Source organism: Perissodus microlepis, chromosome 8, assembly GCF_051167445.1.
Source record: "Perissodus microlepis isolate ML-2025 ecotype Zambia chromosome 8, ASM5116744v1, whole genome shotgun sequence".
NCBI lineage: Eukaryota > Metazoa > Chordata > Actinopteri > Cichliformes > Cichlidae > Perissodus > Perissodus microlepis.
Window position 1 is genome coordinate 19,071,612 of NC_140468.1, and position 22,837 is coordinate 19,094,448.

Consider the following 22,837-nt stretch of genomic DNA (forward strand, 5'->3'; position numbering starts at 1 on the left):
CCTTCTATTGAAACCCCCTCCACCCCACCCCTCACACACCATCCCCCGCTGCTGATAAATGTGTTTTTCTTAAAGGAAGAAGGTGGTTGGTTTAGAGGAGTCTCTTTTAATGTAGCTTTTTTTCCCTGTGTGTGTGTGGGTGCACGGGAGGGGGAGGGGGGGGGTGCTTGCTAATGCAGTGCAGGGCCATACAGCAGGGCTACAGGCAGGCAGACTCGGAGGCAGGCCTGCAACCTCGACCTCAGCATCATTTGTTTGGACGAGGGCCGTCAGCGGCTGTCACGCGGCCCATGATGAAGTGTCAGTCGGTAATTGTCCCCGCGAAGCATCCACATCTCAGGGGGTGATGGTGGAGGGAGGGAGGACGGGAGAGCTGGGAGCTGACAGAGAGAGAAATGACACCCGGGGCTCCTCCCATTCTCTCTCTTTCTCCTTCCTTCCTTCCTATTCACTCCTCTTTTCTTTCTTGGCTTTCTCTGCACTCTACCTACAGCTGCACCTCATAGGAAGGTCTGCTGTGTGCTTGGCTCAGACCACTGGCACCCATGGAGCTTCGTCTGGGCTCCGGTAGCAACATAATAGATGAATCATATATAGATTTGTGGGGGTATAAACTAAACCAGAACTGAATGGTGTACCTTTGTGGATGCACATTACTGAGAAAGTACATTTTTAAAACCACTTTGCAGCTGCTGCTCATCATTTAGTCTTCCATTAAAAAAAAAAGAAAAGAAGTTCTTATCTTTCCCACATTCATCTCCGTATTGCCTTGAGCTTTTAATGGGCCTGTTACTTGACTAAGAGGCCTCTTGAAGGCTCTTTGGTGGAAACATTGTTCTCCTTCACCGATCATCTTGAAAATAAGTATATATTTTCTAGCTGTTGTCATTTTTGGTAATTAGATTCAGTAGAGGGCTTATATTGATTGTTCAATGTCTCCATGTAATGAAAAGCTTTTACAGGACACACAGTAGCTATTTATAGTGCAATCCATAATGTGTTGCCTTATGTCATAGGCCCTAATGCACAGCAGCCAGGCTCCTGTGCATAAATTGCCAGCAGAAGTTTGAAGATAGAGCCTTGTATGAGTGCGTCATGATAGACAAAAGGGAGATGGAGAGGAAGGAGATATTAAAGGACAGACAAAAGCTCTTATGAAAGAAAGAAGGGGCCACAGGCGGAGAGAGGATCCCACGTGGAGAAGATGAATAGAGGCTGCATACTGAAAGATGGGCAAGGCATGTAATGGAAATGCGGAAGGAGGTGAAAAGAGGCGAGAATATGGAGGAAACCACCTTGAGATATGAGCCCTGCATTTCCACTTTCTTCCTTCTCCCATAGGACTTCCAACCACCACCGCTATCATCTCCACCTCTGTGATGGTAGGATGAAAGCTGCAATGTATGGTAGATCAGTGATGGGGTTCCTTATGGAGGAACAAGCAGAGTGAAGAAGAAAGATGAATATTAAGGACAAGGAAAGTATGTGAAGGAACATGGCATAAGAGGGAAAAGTGTAAAATTAATAACAGGGCTTAGAAGGGAGACTCCATTTTTGGCACCCGGCTTCTTATGACACCCTGAGGACAGCAGGTGAATTATAAGGAGGCAGATGGGAGGCATCCCAGTCTTCTTCCCTCTGTCTGTCTGTTGGCTGCAGGTGGAACACAGCCTGCCACTCCTGCTGTCTAAATGAGGAGGTGCTCTCCTCCTTCTCCTCCTCTCCTCTGTGTCTCTCCCTTATACACACTGCTTCTGTCTTTCTTTCCTTTAATGGGGCACTGGCCTGGGGCGCCGAACCTGCTCCCTCTGGAGCAACACACATACAGCGTGCACACACACTGATCATGCATTACAGAGACTCCTGCATGCCCTTGCACATGGTGCGATACACACACACAGAAAGGGAGAAGCAGGGGAAACCGCAGCCCCCCAAATTATGCCCCAGTCTGCAAGATGATGAATCTGGTTGGTGATTAGTTAGTAGAGGAGGGAGGCACACTGCATAGGCCCTTTAATGGGCCATAATTTGGGAAGATAACTGTATTGTCCTATCTCTCTTGACATTTAAATCTAATCAGACCCTGCTGGTTAGCACTTTGGTCCAAGACAAGAGGGAGCCTGGGAGGGATAAAAGGCAGCGGAGAAGCATTGGCCCATTGTGGGTCATTGATCCCTGTAGGGCAAGGCTAAGCAATTAGAAAACAAGACCAAGAGAAACATTATTTCATGCATTCCCTCGTTTATGTGTTTATTATTTTGCTTTGTTTTGCTTAACTATCACCACACAGAACGCTGAATTCAGTATATTCTAAGGGATGTATATAAAGTCCCTTTTCCTTCCATACGCACATGATTATGTGTACACAAGCACCACTAGTGAGCCACTCCAAGGCCTCTTTTGTGCTCTTTATTACCACAGATGAGATGCTCAGTTTGATTAAGACTTCTCTTTTATCCTCTTCATTAGCAGAGGAAGCCACGGTAGCAGCCGTGGCCCATGTAAAGAGGGGCATGAATTAGAATCCACTTATTCCATAGACTGCCACTAATTCCACTCAATGGCGGTTAATGGCAGGGAGTAATAGGAAAAGGGTGTTTCTAATTGTGTCTTTGGATAGGGCAGCGTGTGCTGAACAGCTGTTTCGGTGAAGTAGGCTCCTCAAAGAGGCCGAAGTCCAGCGACAGCATTGGAGGGCCCGCACAACTCCGTTCGATCGAGCTCACCAGCAATAAATGCTCGTAGACGAGCCAATTTCCTCTGGCGGAGCATCCTGCAGAGTGGAGGAGCTGGGCCTCAGTCAATGAGAACCACCTGGTGCTGAGGGAATGCGATTAGGCTTGGCACTGCTGTGAGCGAAGAGCTGTTTTGTTAAGGCGGATTGAGATGCAGGAAGGGGGGGGGGGGGATCTCGCCTGAGTTTGGTTTGCTGGAGAAATATTGACATTAGGTTTTTGTCAGAGCGAGATCTGAGACACAATGTTGTTTTGTTGGTGCGCAATTAGAGGAAATTATTTTGGTGGCAGCATGTGTTTCACGTTTTGATCTTGGTACCGATTGTCGACTCTGTTGGAGCGTGGGACATGCCACAACAATGGGGTTGTGGGTTCAGCTCCCACACAGACTACACGCATACCAACTTAGAAGTCAGAATAGTTGCACAAGTGGCTAACCATACGGAAGATTAACGCTTTTTTTCTGCACTGATGGGAATTTTATTGCAACCTCAAAAATGTCTGGAAATCCACAGAGAATGGCGATAATCTTTCCATGGCAAGATTTAGCTGTCGCATGGCCCACCCATGCTACAGCTACAACCAATGGCATTCATTGGACTTTGTCACAGCGCATCACTATAACAAATAAGCCTTCAGAATAGCCTTCTTCTATTTAAGCTAGCCTCAGATAGATGATCACAAATTTTCCTTGTGTTGTTGGGTTGTTTATGATCATCAGTGATGACTTAGACCTTACAAGGTTTAATAAAAATTTTCTTGCTGTGGCCAGCTATCATCACATCCCCTGAGTTTATCTGGCTTACCTGGAGGTGTGTTCTAAAACAGTCTGCCTGTGTTTCTTGTTTTTGCTGACTTTTCGTTTGTTGTTGCTGTTTTTTGTTTTTTTGTTTTTAAATCATGTGACCATATTCTTAGCTCTCAGCAATAAATTGTGTGACTACTGTGTTATTATTACCCACAGAAATGGCAGCCAAAACTATATGAAGAGGGTTGTACCTCTGGGCTGCTCCACCATTCATCTGAAGCCTTGTTCCTTTTGATGCGTATTTAATTTATTTGACCTTTTAATTTAACCAGACATGTCGGACCTTTCCCAAGATTCGGTTTTCACCTGTAAGAAACCGTCGCTGTGTGTGTGTGTGTGTGTGGTGCGCTTTTTGTGCGCCTTCCCACAGGGGTTATCACAGTTGAGTGAATGTTGGCTTGCGGACAGTAGCTCTGATCACATTTGATGATGGAAGCGCATACCACTGAGGATTGTGTTTGTGTCTCTGTGTGTGTGTGTGTATATATACAAAGCAGATTGTGGAGGTGATGATAGCCCTGCCAGTGTCTGTAGAGGGTATTAATCTCACTGTTTATGCATGTTTGTCTTTTATCTGTTCTTCTGCTGAGTCTTCAGCTCTACATTCCCAGCGTTTATGATGTTTTTCCACCTCAAAGCCATTTTTTCCTCTTAATACATCTGTTTGTGTGTTTGTTTTTTAAAAGAAATCTCAGTGTCATCCCTTTTTCCTCCATTTTTTTTCTTTACGGCCTGTTCGCTCATCCTCCTCTGCTGTTGCCCTCGTTGCCCCTCTCTTTCTGTTCATCTTTTAATCTCCACTCATCTCTCCCCAGTCTGGATCTTGGCATTTAGGCCTCTAATTGAGCTGGCATCCCTTGAATACTTCATGGAAAAGAACAACAGAGAATCCCACCATTGTTTTCTGTACCCTGTGTTCAGACACAGAAGGCAGGGCCAGTCTGTCTGGGTAAGAGAGAGAGCGTTTACAATGGAAGGGGGGGGGGTCAAATAAAAAAAAAAATGTAAAGATTTTTCAGTTTCATAAATGTGCATTGCCTGAATTGACTGTCTGTACATTTAGGAGTTGATTGCATGAAGACAGCTGATAATTTTTTTACCAATATAAGAGTCAGTGTAACAAAGTAGCTCATGGCATGCAACCATAAATGCACCAGCCTCGAGAATACAGTCAGTCATGATTAAGAAATTAAACCTGGAACATATCCTCTTACACTTTCTGTCTTGCTTACCCTGAAGAAATCTCCTCCTCCTCCTCCTCCTCCTCCTCCTCTCAGCTGAGCACACCCCTCGTTCCAGAAAAGAGAAATGAAGCACTGGTCTACTCCTTTTTCCAGAATGTGTTTGACAGCTTCTCCAAGCTCTCCACTAACAAATCCCAGCACATACTTGCATGGAGACACACATTCACAAATGTTTCGGAGCAAATCCCTGACTCGGTTTAATGTGCTGCAGAGTTACCGATCAACCAGGCTGAGGATATCTGGTCTCCTTGTTGGATCTGGCACAAAGTTGCAATATTCACCGCTTTCTTTGTGCCTGCAAGGCTCTGGAGGTGTGTGTGTGTGTGTGTGTGTGTGTGTGTGTGTGTGTGTGTGTGTGCGTGCGTGCGTGTGCGTGTGTGTGTGAGAGAGAGAAAGGAGAAAGTGAGAAACTAAAAGAGAGAGAGTTCACTCAGCAACCTTAATCTATTTCTATCTTCAACTTAGTTTGCTTTTTCAGGTGAGAGGTAGATGAGGAAAGTGTGTGTGTGTGTGTGTGTGTGTGAGAGAGAGAGAGAGAGGGAGAATGAGAAAGAAGTGTTCTCTAGTTGCAGACTGAAAGAGGACCCACTGCAGGATGCCCTTCAGGCAACTAACACACAGAGAAGAAACTGAAATATGAAACAGTGGCAGCACACATCAGCACATACAGTATAAGATAGAGAGCCCACATTCATACACACACTGACAACTACACCAAACTCCCCCTGTGTGTGTGTGTGTGTGTGTGTGTGTGTGTGTGTGTGCATGCATCTGAGTGCGTGTGTGTACATGTCTTTGTTCTGTCTGGCTGTCCTCTTGGCACGTAAATCATAATGGATCTCATTATCCAGCTGGGTCGGCTTGGTGGGGCCTGTCTGGCAGGAGATGATAGCTGGATGGCTGAAGGGCTTCCATAACACATGCGCGCACGCGCGCGCACACACACACACACACACAGGCACACACAGGCACATACACAGGCACATACACAGGCACATACTCAGCTTTATCCATATATGCATGCCATTTAGCTTGGATAGCTTCTGTGGGAGCATATATGTTTCATTTTCACTCAAATAACATCAACAGACGGACACACACACAGACACACACACACGCACGTTTATAGCCCATCCAGACACAATGGACATTAGCAGCTCAGCTTGCCGTCAGACAGAAGGCGAAGTGATGCAGAGCAGAGGGAGGGACGGATGAAAAATGGAACTTATCCTCTTACTCCCTCTCTCTTGTCATCCCCTCCCCACCTTCTTTCACCCCCCTCTTCTTTCCTTCTTTCTTCCTGCTTATATCCTATCCGTCACTTGTTTGGAGGACACAGCAGATGTCGGTTTGTCCCTTGAGGTGAGCGGGTGCTTGTGCTGCCATCTTTTTCCTCCTTATCGCGGTACAGTTTCCCACACAGACTGCAAGAGAGCCATGAATCACACGTGCACGCCACGCTGGTTTTGAGTTGGGGAGTGGTGTGTGCATGTGTGGGTGGGGGTAGTGGGGGGGTTAATAATGTTTTGTTCCAGTAAATCACATGTTTCGTGAGTCTTGTACACAAACGAATACGCACGCTGGTGCCATTTGCTATCCGAGCAGTGCTCAGAGTTATGCTGTGAATACAGGCGGAGCAGTTGGTTGCTCGTAACACGGTTAGGGCCTACACCATTTGTCTGGACATGACCATTACCCAAGCCAATTACTGGCTGGTGTACCGGCGACTCGCCAACAACCTAATGTTTTCCCGTCATGGCTGCCCCCACCGACCCGAAACCCCTTCCTTTGCAAACACACACACGCAAGCAGAAGGAGGTGGGGGGGGATAGAGAGGAAGGATGGAGAGCCTGAGGCAAAAACCCCCACCCCATCGACTTGACTGACTGATACACCTAATAAACTTTCATTTAAGCTAATGTTCCTCTTTTTTTTCCCCCTCATCTTCTCACCATCCCTCCCCCTCTCTCTTTTCTTACTTTTTTTTTCTCCTCATTGCTACTCTCCTCCTTTCCTCCTCTGTTTTTCAATTTTTCTGTCTGTGCGCCAGAAGAAGGGCCTGTCCGAGCAATCGATGCAGGCAGTCCACCAACCGGAAGCCCAGTTGGCCGAACAGCACACCACTCAATCAGTCTGAACAGCAACACCCAGGGCTTCTGGCAACCAACTGAGGTAGAAGCACTCTCGCTATATATACAGCAGTAGATCCTGAACTGAGCTCATTTGATAAATCATGTACATATCCTGCAACAGCAGTAAATGTCATGCACCAAGTTTTATATATCGAAAAGAAGCCAAATGAATCAACAGCAATACATCAAACATTCACACTCATCTCTTAAATAGCGCAGACATGCCAGAGTGTTTTGGAACGGGGACTCTTTGCCACCGCCAGCCCATATATCTTTGAATACTCTAGGTGATATGCTAATTTAACTTTCAGACAAAACAGCTGTTTGTTTTCCTTCTATTTATAGGCTTTGTCTGAGACCACAGCTGGCTCAGTATGTACATGTGTGGTTTTCCCTGTACTGGTTACTGTGTCAGTATGTGTTGACAGTGGACACGCTCTGTACAACCACACTGTTTGTAGTTGCTTTACTTTCACTGGTTTCGTGTGCAGCAGATGCAGTGTGTGTGTGTGTGTGTGTGTGTGTGTGTGTGTGTGTGTGTGTGTGTGTGTGTGTGTGTGTGTGTGACTGAATTGTAAATTTTATGTGCGGTTTCATTGCATTCATGGCATTGTGTATTTTTTGCTAACCTTAATATATGTAAGTGGTGTATTTGTTCTTAGTTAATCTGTTGTAAGTGTGCAGTACAAAGGGGTTTCTGCTCTTTGTCTCAATTTGTGTCGAGTTGGGAAAAGGCAGGAATCCCCTCGCCTTTTTTTTCCCCTTAAAAATAGTACCTTGCCCTTTTCTCCATTTGTTTGATTAATGAGAGCTGCATATTCCCATCATAATAAGAAACTATAGCTTTTGCTCACAGAAGTGAGTAGTTATTTTTAGGGCTGCAGTTTATGATTTCATAAGCTCCTTTCAGACGCGCGCTCCTTTTCATTCATCTGACAGCATCTCGGCGCATCGGCTTCGTGTCTGTCACAGCTTTTACAGAAAGGAAAAGCTGTGACAAGCATGCTAGTTTTGAACCTGTAGCACATGGTTACCCTTGAGACTTGGTGACCTAAACAGCCTAGCTAAATCTAAATCAGAAATGTAATGTTCTGTGCTTTGATCTGCTGATATTTTATTTAGATTTTCAAATATTTCTTCACCTCAGGTTTTGGATGGATCAGAGCGAATATTATTACTGCCTTAATATAAAGAACAGTAATCACAGCCTTTAATATAAGGACTCAGATATGTCAACAGGATTCCTGGGTGCAGATTGCTGAAACTGTCGGATTGAATGTGAGTGAATGTATGAAGAAGTAGAGAAACTTCAGGGGCAAACATCTTTCCCCTGAAGGGGGAAGAAGTCTCAGGGTTTTATTTGTTTTTATAATGCCTGGCCCTGCATAAAACACCGGGACATGACCACAAGGTTATTAACTGCACGCGTGGCTCAGCTATGGAGTCTACATCGTAGCCTCGTATGATTCAGCTCTTGAGGTTGAATGAAATGGTCCTATTAATGAAGAGGCATGCACAAGTTTAGAACTGAGTGTACTTTTTCTGCATCTTTGGGGAAGTACACATACAGAACTCTCCAAAGTAACTTTTCATGTATGTTGACTTTCCCATCGTTACAGATTAAATTGCCTATAAAACACTACTTAAGAGTAAATTATTTACCTGAGCGAATAAAAAGTCTGCGGCAGCACAGATTAACATGACTCAGCAGTAACAGCTACAGCATGAGTTAGTTTGGGTAGCTGCTTTTAGTCTCACTGCCAAGTTTATTTCATACCTGCAGCTATAGGAATTCGTTAGTTTCCAAAGATAGAGAGTTGCATGCAGTACTTGCTCCTGCTGTTCTACTTTAAATCTTAGAGAGTTTAAATTTCAGTGTCAAAAAGGAAACTAGAACAAAATGATTACTGATTAATACCCATCTGAATCTGAATCTGTTTATCCAAGATTGTGTGGTTTAATATTGGCTGGAGTATCTAAAAATGTCACATCCTAAGCTTCACTAATTGAAATAATTAAGGCAGTTACGTTAGGTCACTAACCAAAGTAAATCATAGCAGCTCAGTGTCTTCAGATGCCATAGGTATTAACAAGGAGAAGAAGAAGAAACCCCTGTGCACACATGATGTCAGCAGGCAGACAGTGCACTGGTGTTAATGACACTCTCTGGTCTGCTTCTTTCAAGGATCTTCACTAACTCTTGATACATTAGTGTTTTCTCCGCTGAGTGCTTACCAGTGTGAAGTAGAATTGCTTTATTTCCCTCCTTTACCCATTGACCTGCAGGTTCTATCACTTTGTTGTATGCTTTATGTATCCTCTGCTTTCTCTTATTTAAGTGTTTAAAGGGAGCAGAGAGTTTACCACCACTTCTTCAATGTGTGGGTGGTTTTCCTCCAGATTTTGACATCGAGATTTCTGCCTTGCAACCTATACGATTAGCCAAGCCGCATTTCTGCAACATGCACAGACTTCAAAGAACTCACCCCACCCGGCTCTATATGATGCAGCGCTGCTGTCTCCTCATCCATCCGAAAGTGTAGGCTCGGTATACTTTGTAGCTGGAGGTGTGCTACTGTAGGCGAGTTAGACAGTCTTTGTATTTTTTTTTTTTAATAAGTTGGGCAATAACAATAAATCCTACAGGCTAATCACACACTCACCAATAACCCGCCCTCCCCCACTGAATGCAGAGCGATGCAGCATTACTCTGCCGCCGCCTTCAATTACGCCATTCATCATGCATCTTATCTGGCCGCCGGTTTGATTGAGTGTGCAATGGGAGGCACTGCAAACCCTGCATTCTCTATACCTCCGTGTGTGTGTGTGCGTGTGTGTGTGTGTTTATGTGTTGGGGGTGTTGACAGGAATGGAAAACTGCATTTGGGGGGGATGTGGGCACATGCGAGTGTATATAGGATTTATTGGGATGTATGATCGTGCGTAGAAATGTGTGAGTGAGAGCACTGCAGATCTACAGAAGTGTATAAATCAAACCGGATAATCGTCCTCCCACTCTGATCCACTCTGTCTCAGCAAGTGCATTCCTCTTTTTACCCCCTTTTTTTTTTCATTTCTACTGTCCCTGTGCTTCCTTCCGTCTCTCTCGGTCCTTTTTTTCCCTTCCAGCTCCTCCTCCTCCCCCTCCTCTTCTCCGTCTTCTTCTCTGTAACAGATTTGTCTGGGGGCCCCTGTCTAATCTCCAGCAGTGCCGGGTGTTGGGAGACGGGCGACAAATTTTAATAAGCAACTGGGCGCTGTAATTTAGCGGCCTGGGAGGGAGATTAAGCTGATTGATGCTGGGCTCGCCTAATGGTCCAGCCTACGGCTCCCAGCCCAAATTGGTGGTAATGAAAGTTTTGTGCAAATTGAGATGGAAGAAAATAAGGCATCCTCTCATCTTCCCTCACTCTCTCTATCTTCATTCATTCTTTGTATTCCTCTCTCAGTTTCTAGCTCCCTGTTCATTTTCTCCTCTGCTCTCAATCTTTTTGACAAGGTGCGTCTTTCCCTCTGTCTCCCTCCATCAAGGCCTCTCTTTCCTCCCCTCCTTTTATTCTTTATCTGTTTCACTTTCTCTCTTTCAAGCTGTCCTTCATATCCTCCGTCATCATTCATGCCTTCTTGGCTCTTTGTCTTTCTTATCCTCTTTCATGCTCATTGCTTGCTCTGCCTCTTTACCAAAATCGATTTGTCCCTCATCTGCTGTCTCTCTCTCTCTATATTTCGCTCTACGCTGTCAGTAGTTTTTCTCAGGCACGCTTAACTCCGTTCAGTATGTTTTTATTTATTTCACTCACAGGCTCATTTGCTCCCTCCCTCCTCTTTTGGCTGTAGAAGGAGTTTGTGTGCCCTTGTGGTTTGCAGCTGGTGCAGGAGGTGTTGTCTGCATTGCTCCTGTGTTGTCAGGTCAAATTCATCTAGATCTGCAGAGAGATGTGAGAAGAGGGGGCTGATGGCTGTCTAATATTTTCTTTTTTTTTTTCCTCCTCTGCTTTTTCTTCTTCGGCCCTCCAAATTACTTACAGCTGGACCGTCACTCTGACGGGCTTCATCTGCCTTGCATTATTAGGCTGTGGAGACACTTTGCAGGGTATGGCGAATGTGTGTCTGTGTCCAGCACCTTGTCCTACTGGCAAACTGTGTTTTATTCAATGTGTTTGTCAGATTGTTTTATGATACTTCAGTTCCAAATCGTATCAAGCAAATCTCAGTTTAGTTCCGGCAGAATTGGTTGTCTGAGGGTTGACTTTGTTATAAATAAATCCATTTTCTGCTCTCTATTTATATAAGAGTGGTAACGTGTAACAGCGGTTTTGTTTTAGATAGGATTCGAAGCAGTGAGGATTTCTATGGCATCAGGGATGAAAGAGCCCCCCCTACAGAAGCAGAAACTTCATAAAGTTAATGTACAAAGATGCAGTGCCATGGATCTCTGTGTTGTGTGGGGAAGGAGCATGGGAGTGAGCTCACTGCACCAAGGATGTTACATTAAAATGACTTCTGTGTGGGTGTTTGTATGAGGCACAGGAAACTAGGGTTTCATAAGTCTTGCATGAGCAAATCAGTGTCCTTACTAAATCTTCAACTTTCTCTGGCCACCACTCCCTTAAGCGAGAGAAACAGAGAGAGGGAGAGAAAACTGTATGCATACTGAATGAAGGGAAGTTGAGAGTGGCCTCGGGGAAAATGAAAACAGCAGCTATTAACATGAAGTGATGGTGGTGGGTGGGGGGAAGGCAGTGCTAATCCACTGGTACTGGAACACTGCGGTACTGTATGTAGCATTAGATATTTTTGCTGTTGTGAAATCCCTCCTGAGGATGGATGTGATGTTGTAAACTCACACGGGATTTCTGGCCCTCGAGGACTTAAGCGTATGATGTGTTTACATGTACTGCATAAGTTTGTGTATAGATGTTTGTGTAATTTATTTAGGTTGTGCAGACATGTGACCATGTGACTACCTGGCAACCACTGGTCGTGAGGGGAGAAATGAGTATTACCAACTGGTAGTGAGTAGTTGCTGGAGATTGTTGGCAGTCGCTGGGAAAGTGATTGCTAAAGACCCAGTCACACAGGCCTACAGGCCGGGTCATGACCCCTTGGCTACCACATGTTAGTAAGAAAAATGTGTATTCCTCAACTGTTTGGCAAAAATCTCTGTTATTGCTTTGGTTATGGTTTGAATGGCATATTGCTGCAGTTATGGTTTGAATGGCAGACTTGTCTATAAACATTGTCCAGTTACTCTCTGAGTAGAGAAACAAAGACAATTGTGCCTTTTGAAAAACGACAAAACTTTTAATTTGAAAGTAAAGCTTCTCCGTTTTTGGTTTGTGTCGCAATTTTTTATTGTTTTATTAGAAATAGTGTGATTTTTTTTTTTCATTTGTTTTTTTTTTTTTACTTATTTTTGCATGTTTCATTTTGATAGTAATTACATTTTAATTATTGTTTAGCACTTTTGTGTCTTTTAAAGCAATATATAAATAAACTTTACTTACTTAATGCCGTAACCAGTAAGGAAATACACATTTTTTTTGCTAACAACTAGTGGCTGTTAGCATGTCCAATATGTTGGACAACTTTTAAGCAATGTGTACACAACATCTCGTGAGAAATCTCAGTACACTCACTGATTTCCTTGTGTGCACGTGTGTCTGGGTGTGTGTGGGTGTGTGTGGGTGTTAGCCAGTTCCCGTTGCCTAACAATGTAACGACTGTCTCACTTTTCTTTCCCATCTTCTCTTAACTTCTACTCGCTGTATCTTTTTTTTTTTTTCAAAGGGTGAGGCTGTTGATGTCCTCCTCCTCCTTTCTTGCTGCCCCTTTAAGTTATGGGTCACTCTATCATTAAAAGCATCACTTCTCTCTAAAGAAGCTCCCATGTATTATTCAAACTTGAGCACGAACCCTCACATCATTAAATAAGGGACCAAGCTGAGTTCTCTCTATCACTCAATGGGAGATAGGTAGGAGGTAATAACACAACATAGTTTCAGAGTTTCCCTGCATACAGCATGTATGGGGTCAAAGTAAGTATTCCCTCCTTTGTTTTCCTTGAAGGCCCCCTATTAAGTGTATTTCCTAACTCATGTTGCACAACGAGCACGCTTTAGCAATATCCTGGACAAATACGAACAAGAAAAGCATTTATTTCAAGCCCACTCTGCCCTCCAACCGAGGCTCAGAGAAAAATTTTCAAGGCGACCAGAACGACACTCTGCAGCTACAAAGAAGCAAAGTGGGGCAGCGAAGCCTGTAAATATGTGGCAACTTTCTCTGAAGTTTATCTTGGCAAAGGGCAGCCCTTGTTGATGGCTCACAGAAGTATGTGGTTGGAATTCCAGACAACACAGTATAATCGCGCTTTCCAAGTCTGCCTAAATACAGTGTGGTCAAAGATTAGACATGGCCCACCTCCACAGGAGCTGTTAAGGCTTTTCTAAAGTTCACGCTTGGCTTGCCAGCGTGGTTTGTTAAGAGTTGATTGTTAATTTTCCTTTGGGGGACAGAGATAGAGGAAGTTTTGACGGACAACACGAAATGCGGCTTAAACCGTAAACTGGCAGGAGTTTTTAGTTCCTGTTTTGCTTTGTACACTGGTTGCTTGTTTTAAAAATTTTGGTGGTTATGCATGCAGTGATTTGGCACCGGTTAGCACTTGCTTAAGTTTTTATGGAGGTCAGTATGTCTTGCTGTTTCTTGGAGAGACTGTAAGACATGATCATTTTAATAACTACACCCTTGATATAGCAGAAACAATGGGAAATGCAAGGCTGCTCCTGCTATTTTCTCTTTTCTTTGCCTCACTGTGTTTAGATTTAGGCACAGTATGTTTGAGCGTTATGACTGCAAATTATCTACCTCCCTCGATGCAGGCTAGTGGAAGGGCAGTAATGCAAGAAACTGAGAGCATATGAACAGTTTCTGTTTGCTGAATGCTCTCCTCCCACCTCATAGTTTCATGGTGGATGATGCTGGGAGGTATTAAATGAGCTGACTGAACGGTTTGAAATGCCCTTTTATAAGATAGTGGGATATGCCTGATGGTATGGGCTGCAGGGAAGGATTTTCTTTTTTTTTTTTGGGGGGGGGGGGTTCATTTGTTTTCCTGGCTGGTTGCAAAAGATGTGAAGCAAGGTAAGGGAAAATGAGAGGGGGAGGAAAGGAGAAGGGCGAGGTGCTGATGGGAAATAGACGAATGGCGTGCCAGTGTCAGAAGTGGTCATGTGCTGAGGAAAGACTAGGGAGAATGAGAGGGAGGATGGAAGGAGGGCTTGACTGATTAACCTGTTTACCTCCATGAAAATGCTCCGGGCGCCACTCTGATTAAAGTTCAGTCTTCCATCTATCATCGCCGTGGCCGGCTTGAACCTTCAGAGCTGCCGATACCAAACGCTGTCAAAACGATTGAGCCTCCAACCCGCACCACCTCCACACTCCTCCAGCAACAAGCCTATTGCTCTCAGTCAGCAGCATAATTTGCATCTTATACTTGTCACTTCTTCACTTGTCAGTAAACCTTCAGTTAATCTTCCCTCTGTCACTCTTTCTTCCTCACCTGCTGAGTTTGTATGTGTGTCTGCCTTTTTATCTACTCCTTCCAGTGTGCTTCTGACCTTCTTCCTCTGAAGACTCCCAGGGAATGGTCCTTGTGTGTCTTAGCCCGTTTCCTCCGATGATGTGCTTTCCCAACTCGAGGCTTTTAGCACCTCCAGCATAATACGATTACACCCGTTTGGGGACAGGATATTGTTAACGGCTTTCTATAAATATCCTTTCCAGTCCAGTCACAGTAGCACAGCAGCACTACAAGCGGACCTGATGCAGCGATGGGCAGAGGCGGGGGCTGCACACAGTGTTCTGGCCACTCAAGCACAAATGTTAGCCCTTTAAAAGCTTTTTGCACTGTCCTAAGACCAGACGGAAAAGTAGAAGACAGGGGTTGACAATTAGATTTGAGTATGGGCCATAATGGCTTCCTTGCAAGTGCATACGGGTGCATCGATGCAGTAATGACTGTCTGAAAGAGACTTTATTCTCTACGGAAAAAACAACATCCTCAGCCATACAACAATCATTTGTTGTAATTTTGATCATCCGAGGAAGAAGGAAGTTGGGTAAAGTTTTGAAATAGCCTCAAAGTAACTCAGAGACGATAATGGGGATAATAAGAGTGAACATCCCATTCAGTAAGATTATTACTAGATTGTTATCTGGCAGTAATTTGGGCTTTTTGATAGTTCAGACCCAAACATGCTTCATCAACATCAGCCTACCCAGCAAAACTTGTTGGAAAGACGTCGATGATGACTTTTTCGGCCATGTAAACAATAAGTTTGTTAAAAAGCAGGAAGGAACTCTTCCTTCTCTACAGCATAGCAGCTCAATCCTTGATTATACTTCCCCTGTCCACAAGTCTGCTCTAGTCCATTTGGGTCAAAGTGACAACAATTTCATCTTCAGGTGGTGAGGACAGGGTTTGCACGTATGTCCGCGTCCCTGCCTGTTTTTTTTGGGTTTTGTTGTGAATCAATTTTAAGCAGATTTTTAGCCTTCTTGGATGTGTACAAGCCATGTACAGCTCTAAACACGAATTGGTCCCTGTTTGTAAATAAAAGCCCCGAAAAGGCAACTTTAAATGTTGAACTTTTTACATTGTACATTCAGATATAGAGGGATGTCTTTTTAATGACAACCAAACATATCTCAGAAAACAACATAAATGAAAGTTTAAGTTTCCAAAAACTGTGCAAAAGGTATAAATATCTAAAATCTTTCTTGAAGATATAAGACTCTCTATTCTCTTATTTTTACCAGTGCCAGACTGCTGCTTTCCATCAGAAGAGTTTCCACAAATAATATAAACTCACAATGTTTGAGTTTACAAGAGTAAATATCCCTCCAGGGCATCAGTGATATAGTAAATCTGGTATTGCTTATGAATAATATAAAAAGAAAAACAAACAAATGGTTTTTATACTAGACTGCATCTCCATACTACCCATCCTGTGGTGTGGAGTCAGTCACAGTGGTAACTAATATAATATATATATTTTTCATTTTGCTTTAATTTTTTAACTGTTACATTTTCATACTGATTCAGTTAAAATGATGTGATTTTTGGATTGGTTACAATCAGCAGTTTCCCAGTAGATACAGCTTAGTTACAAATACATGAACTGTATTGTTTTTAACTTTTTAAGAGTGTAATTAATGCAAAATTTAGACGTTAAACAAAAACTGGAAAAAAAACACCAAACAGTAACAAACAAATAATAATCCGTCCCAGTTCAGATCCTATCGTATTCCAAGAAAACCGTGAAAATTGATTCATTTACAGATTACAGGGAAGTATTAAAAACCTTGATTTCACTCTCTCCAGTGTTCATGGGCTGCTTTTCCTCTCGCTTCTCTGCAGGATGTGGCGGAAAATTAGGTCAGTGTGTTTGATCGCGCTTTCGCCCGTTCCCAGGCAGTCATCCCAACAATTTTATTGTATAAAACACTTCTTTGTTTCCCCCTGCTCATTCTTCATTTCTTCCCTTCGGCCTCTCTCACGTTCTGTCTCTCCTGCTGTCAGTGAAAATTGACTGAAAACACATGGGCATCAGCTTGCCCAGTTATGCCTCAGCACACAACAATACTTGGCGTTGTTCAAACCAAACAGCAAAATATAAGCAGCTTTCACCAAAACTATGCTTCTTGCTTTGGATTTTCCAAATGCGAATGGTTGCATTCGTTTGGGATTTTTAGCTGCTTGGATTGTATGGGGAGGATTTATTGTATGCATTTCACAAAGATATCAAAGATAGTAGGACATTGTTCTTAATTCTGAGCTGATCAGTGAATATGAGAATGTACATAGAGTGTTCAGAAAACCAGCTTAGAGAGTGTTATTGCTAACCCTGGGGGCAACAGGAAAGGTCTGAGGTGATTTCTCTTCAGTGCAGACAGCCCATATGGTGTTACAGCAGCCTGTGATGGACTGATTTAATCCCACTGATGCTGCTCGTAAGACACAGGAAGAGGCAACGTTACGCGTGCACGCACACACACACCCACACCCACACCAAGTCACCCTTTAGTCATAATTGTGGTCATAATGGAGATTGTGCATGTGTGTTTGTGCGTGAGGGAGACAGAGAGAGGTCAGCAGGGCTAACCAGTCCCCTGGCTGTTCTCAAGGTTAATGTAAGACTGACAGCAGCCACCGTTAGCAACCTTCAGATGGTTTCCACCTCCTATGTGCAGAGCTGATTCATCCTGGTGGCAGCAGTGCATTAAGATGTAACAGCTCACTCCCAGGTGTCACTCACCCTTTTAGACAAGAGCCTACATCATAATTTTACATTTCCTATTAACTCGTATTATCTGCGCTCAACCACAATGGTCCATTAAAGGGAATAGATGCTGCCGTTACTGCCTCATTCGCACATGTCACTCAGCTCTTGCTATATGTCGTTATTTCATGTCACGCCACTGTCTGTTAATTGAAATACCACAGGCATTGTCTGTAAGGTCCATTACGGGGGTGGGGGTGAGGGGCGAGAGTCGTTCGTAAGTGTCGCCGCGGCTTTAGGCGCGAGCTCGTTAATTTATGTTTGACTTATATGTGCACGGAGAGGTGGGGGCGGAGGGGAGGTGGGGGTAAATGTAACCAAGAAGAAATGCGCACTGGCATGTCGAAGTCTCATCCAAGCCATTGAAAACTCATTTACATGTTAATGCAAAGTCATTAAGCAGATGCTCATATCTAGTGCTGGTTGATGTTTAGCGTCTTACTCAAGGACACTTTGGAGAGTTGTGTTGCAGAGTGAATGAAAAGAAAAAGTCTTAAAGTTTTCAGTTTTCATTGTTTTAAGTTAAAACATTTAGTTTTTTTGTTAATGATATGTTTTTAATGCAGATTCATTATATCCGATTAGCACAGCAGAAGTTTGTGCAAATTAGCGAGCAGCTTCTGTGCAAGGCTGAAAAGTGCAAACTGAAATGAATTTTTAAGCTTAACTTAAGAAGGAGTTATTGGTTGGAGGTACTGACGAGGATTAAATCCATGCAGCATGCAGGATTTTACAAATAGCAGTACCAAATGGGGAAGGTTGGTGGGGATGTTCGTATGAAGAGTGATGATGTTGTTGCCTTGGTGTCGAGCGAATGTCAATCAGTCAATTAGCCAATCAATAGTCATCTTGCGAGCGCCTGAGGACACTGGGGGAAAATCTTCCTGAAACACTTGAATCAATTAGTTTTTCACCTGGGCCACAGGCTGTCACTGGGGTGTGTGATCCATTTATATCCACGTGTTTTTGTTCTTTCTTTGATGCAGTTTTACAGCATTCATACTTATTATGTGGGATTTTGTGAAGAAGTCAGTGCCTCCCTCTATTTTCTTCTTTTTTCTTTTCCACATGCTCGGATGCCAAGGCATCAGTTTGCAGTGCCATGGGAAAAAGAAAAATGATTAAATTCTGTTTTCCCCCTCATTCCTCATCCCTCATCCCTTTCAGTCCTCCTCCTCCTCGTCTCTCCATTTCTCCCTTAATGGAAAGCAGCATTCCTTGGCTGCCGTCAGCAGCTATAGCCATCCACACTATAACGCAGTTAATAGATAGGCCTGGCAGCTTATGGAGTCCATGCATTTTTAAATGTGAGTTTTATGACTCCTGAAGAGGAGGCAAGGAAAGAGAGCCAGGCATATGCTTGATGTTTTTATGTGTGAGAAGGAAAATGGAGGACAGAGGCATTAGAAAAGATTAGTATCATAATCTTGCTCGTGCTCGCTTTCACTGTTTCTCTCTCCTGCAAGGTTGTTTGTATCTGTCGTCTTTATGTTTCTGCATTGTTTAGCGGGGGGAGGGGGGCATTAGTTATATAGATATACAGTGTGTGCATTTGGGTTGTATATGTTCTAATCTCACAGCTTTGAGTGGGCCAAAGGTCATTCTAGAAATGCCATTCTCATTTAGACAGTGTTGGGTTAGTGATGGATGTGTCCTAGAGAGGTCATATCATGATGACCTGCACTTTATAGGGCTTAATCTGTGTATGGACTGACCCACAAACCCCTGCCTCTACTCTTCTTGTCATATAAGCATGAAAACACATGTGCAAATGCTTTAAGTGATTGCAGTGTGCCCCACATAGTGCAACTGTAGGCCTGGTTGTTTTGCAGCTAGGCTATGGAGATTTTCATTTCCCCTCAAGAGGTAAAAACTGCCTGCATGGAGTGTTTTTAGAAAAATTTTATTGTGGTATGAAATGTGCACAAAAACACAATGGGCAGCATTGTCATGGAAGGCTGATGATCCTTTACTGTAGCATGCAGTTGACATGGAAATTTCAACCCAAGTCTGCACTCTAAACATAAAATGACATCACTAAGTGATCAGTGTAAGGTGAAGAAAAAAAAAAAAAAGCCGTGCCCTCATTCATTTGAATGGAGCCAGTCTGTCGATGCAGAGGGGCTGCCAACAAAGGGGTCTCGGACAAAATGACTCAGGGTTGTCTGGCACCCGCCCTAACTTTTGCTCCAGTGTAATGTGATGTCATCTGGCAGAGGCTTCTGTAGGCCAGAAAAGCACACATGGATGTTAGATGACTATGTTTGCTATATTTCTTTCTCTCTGTTTACCTTGCAATCACCAGAATGGAAGACAAAACAGCTGAGGATGAGATTATTGTGCAAGCCTGCCTGTAAGAATTGTCAGACTATTGTGCAATGTTTTAGTGTCTGATAAACCTCCTGCTGGGGTTGCTAGAGTCATGTTGACTTTTCGATACCTTATATAAGGTATAAGATGTGAAAATGTGGTTCATCAGTATTGCTTGCTGTTGGGTTACATAACCTCTCTGGGCTAGTGTTTACAGTTCTCCACTTACATTCTCAGTGCAATCCTGTTCCTAATCTCCCTCCCAGTGTGCAATCAAACCATGCCACACTTGCAAGTTCTCCTGTGACAGCACTTGTCCACATTTTGGTTTTCTTGGAAACTGATTTTTGGGGTTTTTTTCCCCCCAAACTGGCTATCATTGTGAGTCATGCTTGGTGGTCACCTCTTCTCCTCTGCTCTCTGTTTCACCAGGTGAGTGTGTAAATGTCGGGGAGGGCTGGGGTTGTGGGTAGATCAGATAACAGGAAAAATGGGTGGAGTGAAGGAAACTGCGCTCAATCTGATAACAACTTATTGTCAGTGCAGTCAAAACAATGAAAACAAGTTTTTATCGACGTACTGCTATTAACTTTAGGGAAACGCTCAGAACTCATAAGTAACTGGTTGTCGGTCAAGATCTGAAGCATTCCAGTCCTGTTTGGCTCAACTTGAGACTCATGAATCGGTTCAAAATCAGCACATTTGAATCATATTTATCTGAGTGTGGTTATTGTTTGGCAACAAGAATAATAGAAGTGTAGCCGCTGCATGTTTTTATGTGACTTTCTTATAAATTATTCATGAAAAATACCTTTATTTATGTGAGCTAATGATGAGCAGCAGCAGCGTGAACAAGTAAACTAGATGCAGATATCTGACCTTGACCTAAAACTCTGGGTTTGTTGATATGGTATAAAGTATGATCTGTTATCAGTGGCCTGCACTATGGCCTTTTTTACTGTTTTACTGTAAGTGTGAAAAACAAATGACTATACCCACACACACACGCACAGTTATAAACACTATGGGGGATCATTCAAGTAATTGAAAAAAGCTGTCTGTAAACAAGACTCAACAAGCCTGGTGGAAATACAGGACACTTAGTTTGGTGAGTCAAACTGGCTTTTTGCCATGCATGCACGTGGACACACACACACACACACACTCGCCTTGTATATGCACACTACTTGATATCAACTAATCGCACACTTTCACAATAGTGACTGCAGCACACAGAAACACACACTCAGATAGACACTCCTGTGCAGAATTGTGGTCATGCATGAGTGCGTTTAAAGTCACACATTTGCACATTGGGATAGGAAAGTGTTCATTTGGGCAAAGAGTCCTTTCACTTATACTATACTTAAAATGCTGATTATTTCTTACACCTCAACAGACCAGAATTTTTTATTTTTTATTTTTTTTAAATAAAATATCTACCTATTAATCCTGGTATTGTCTGTGAAGCTGCTGCAGGAGCGACAGACTGTTAAAGGGGGCACACCCGCTCGGAGGAACAGATCTTGTTTGATCCTCCAGTGGGCAAGCAAGCAGTATAAACAGGAAGGGGCCCTGTGCTTTAGTGCGTCATTTGCTCTCGTGTCATTGGATGTTCTGTGTTGAAATGTGCTGGAGTGTTTCACATAACATTGTTAGCCCGATATCCTGGATAGGTACACTAAGGTGACAGAGACAAAAAAGTACCAGCACAGTGGATTGAAACATCCTCTTGAGGCAGCGCAGTGATGCGGATGCCTTGGCGATGGTGCACGTGTCTTTGAAGTGTTTTGACTGTAGATATACTATAGACACGTGTGTATGTCAGCGGGTGGTGGGTGTTGACTGTTCTTCTTCTTCTCAGAAATATAGACTTAATTTGTGTGAAGCCTCTTCCACTACCTGGAACAGGTTTGAAACTAGGCAAAGGAAGCCACTACACTCTCTTGCTCTCATTGTCACATACACGCTAATGTACTTGCTTACACATAGATTTGAGCTCTGCTGCTTTCCCCTTTCCAAAACAGCATTTTGTGTTGTTACCATTCAGCAGAAAAATGCACTCTGCTCTTAAAATGATTCTGACTATACAAATGACATGACTCACTTATACTCTGAATATGATCCGGCCAGTTTAATCCAAATTCCCGGAAAGGCTATTCACGGAAATTTATGAAAGCACTGCACTTATCTTAAAAATAAATAAATAAATAAATAAAACACACTATATCTGTGTGTGGCACGGATTTAAAATAGTGTAGTTATTTGTGCGTCCACGTGTCCTTCAAAGAGCGCACGTTTTGTCAGATAAAAGATGCAAGTGACAGAGCTTAGAAGAAGGGATCGGCAGGACAGTTACCAGATGGTTTGTGAGGCATGACTGAATGGATGGAAGCAGTGTGCGACTGTTGGGAAAGAATAACATGCACTGCAGACCCCAGACCGCAGGAGGCATGACTCCCTCACCACGAGGAAACCTCAGGGCTTTCTGCTCCGTGTTCTGTTTGCTCTTTCTTCTCTCCTCATTTAGTTGTCCGCATGGTGTCTTCTCCTCTCAGATGCGCAATTGCCATATTGTGTTCTTCCTTCCATTTTTCACTTCCTCTTCCAGTTCTTCTCCCTCTCTGTCTAAATTTACTCACTTCCTGTGTCTCCCACTTCAGAGCGCCTTTAGCCGTCCTTCTCGCTGTCTTCGATGGTGTGTTACCCCCACCATCACCACCACCACACCCCTCTCGCTTGGCTCCCTTCCCTGTTTTCTTCCCAACTCTCCTTCGCTCACCTCTCCACTCTTCATATTTCATATTAGGCAATCCTTTCCATGGAGCCAGCTGTGTAAACAATAGGGACCAACCCTCCATGTTTTCTCAGAACGAGAGAAAAATGGCGGAAAAACCTGGACACAAGGAGCTCGCCACACGCCGTCCACACGGATGATCTATGGCCCTTTGTCTCTCCGACCTCCTTTGAGCTCAAGTGGGATTTTCTGGGCAGCGATGTTGGTTTTTTGTGTGTGTGAGGTTTGAGTTTGAAGCTTACAGGACTGTGTTTATGCAGGTATGGGAGCTGTCTGTTACCATAGCCCCTGCAAATATCAACAAAGTTGAAACTACAGTGAGTCACTTAAATGCAAACACTCGAGTCATCCACTGATAAATATGCCTGCAGTTTTAGTTTTGACACCAACTGCATTCTCGCTGCATATATTTCAGCTTTCTAATCTTCAGACGCTCACTTCTCCTCTGACTCATGCCTAGTT

The 22,837-nt window shown here is 43.6% G+C and overlaps 1 protein-coding gene across 5 annotated transcripts in view; it reads left to right on the forward strand.

Moving 5' to 3' along the window:
* raraa (retinoic acid receptor, alpha a) overlaps window positions 1–22,837 on the forward strand; it is a 139,475-nt gene that overhangs the window by 30,798 nt on the left and 85,840 nt on the right. For 2 of the 5 annotated variants that reach the window (XM_084938018.1, XM_084938020.1), the window contains one exon: window positions 6,838–6,959. The exons of 2 other annotated variants lie outside the window; for them this stretch is intronic. The gene's annotated coding sequence lies outside the window, so the exon portion shown is untranslated. The remainder of the gene's footprint in view (window positions 1–6,837; window positions 6,960–22,837) is intronic. One more of the 5 variants, XM_084938019.1, reaches the window with a different exon arrangement.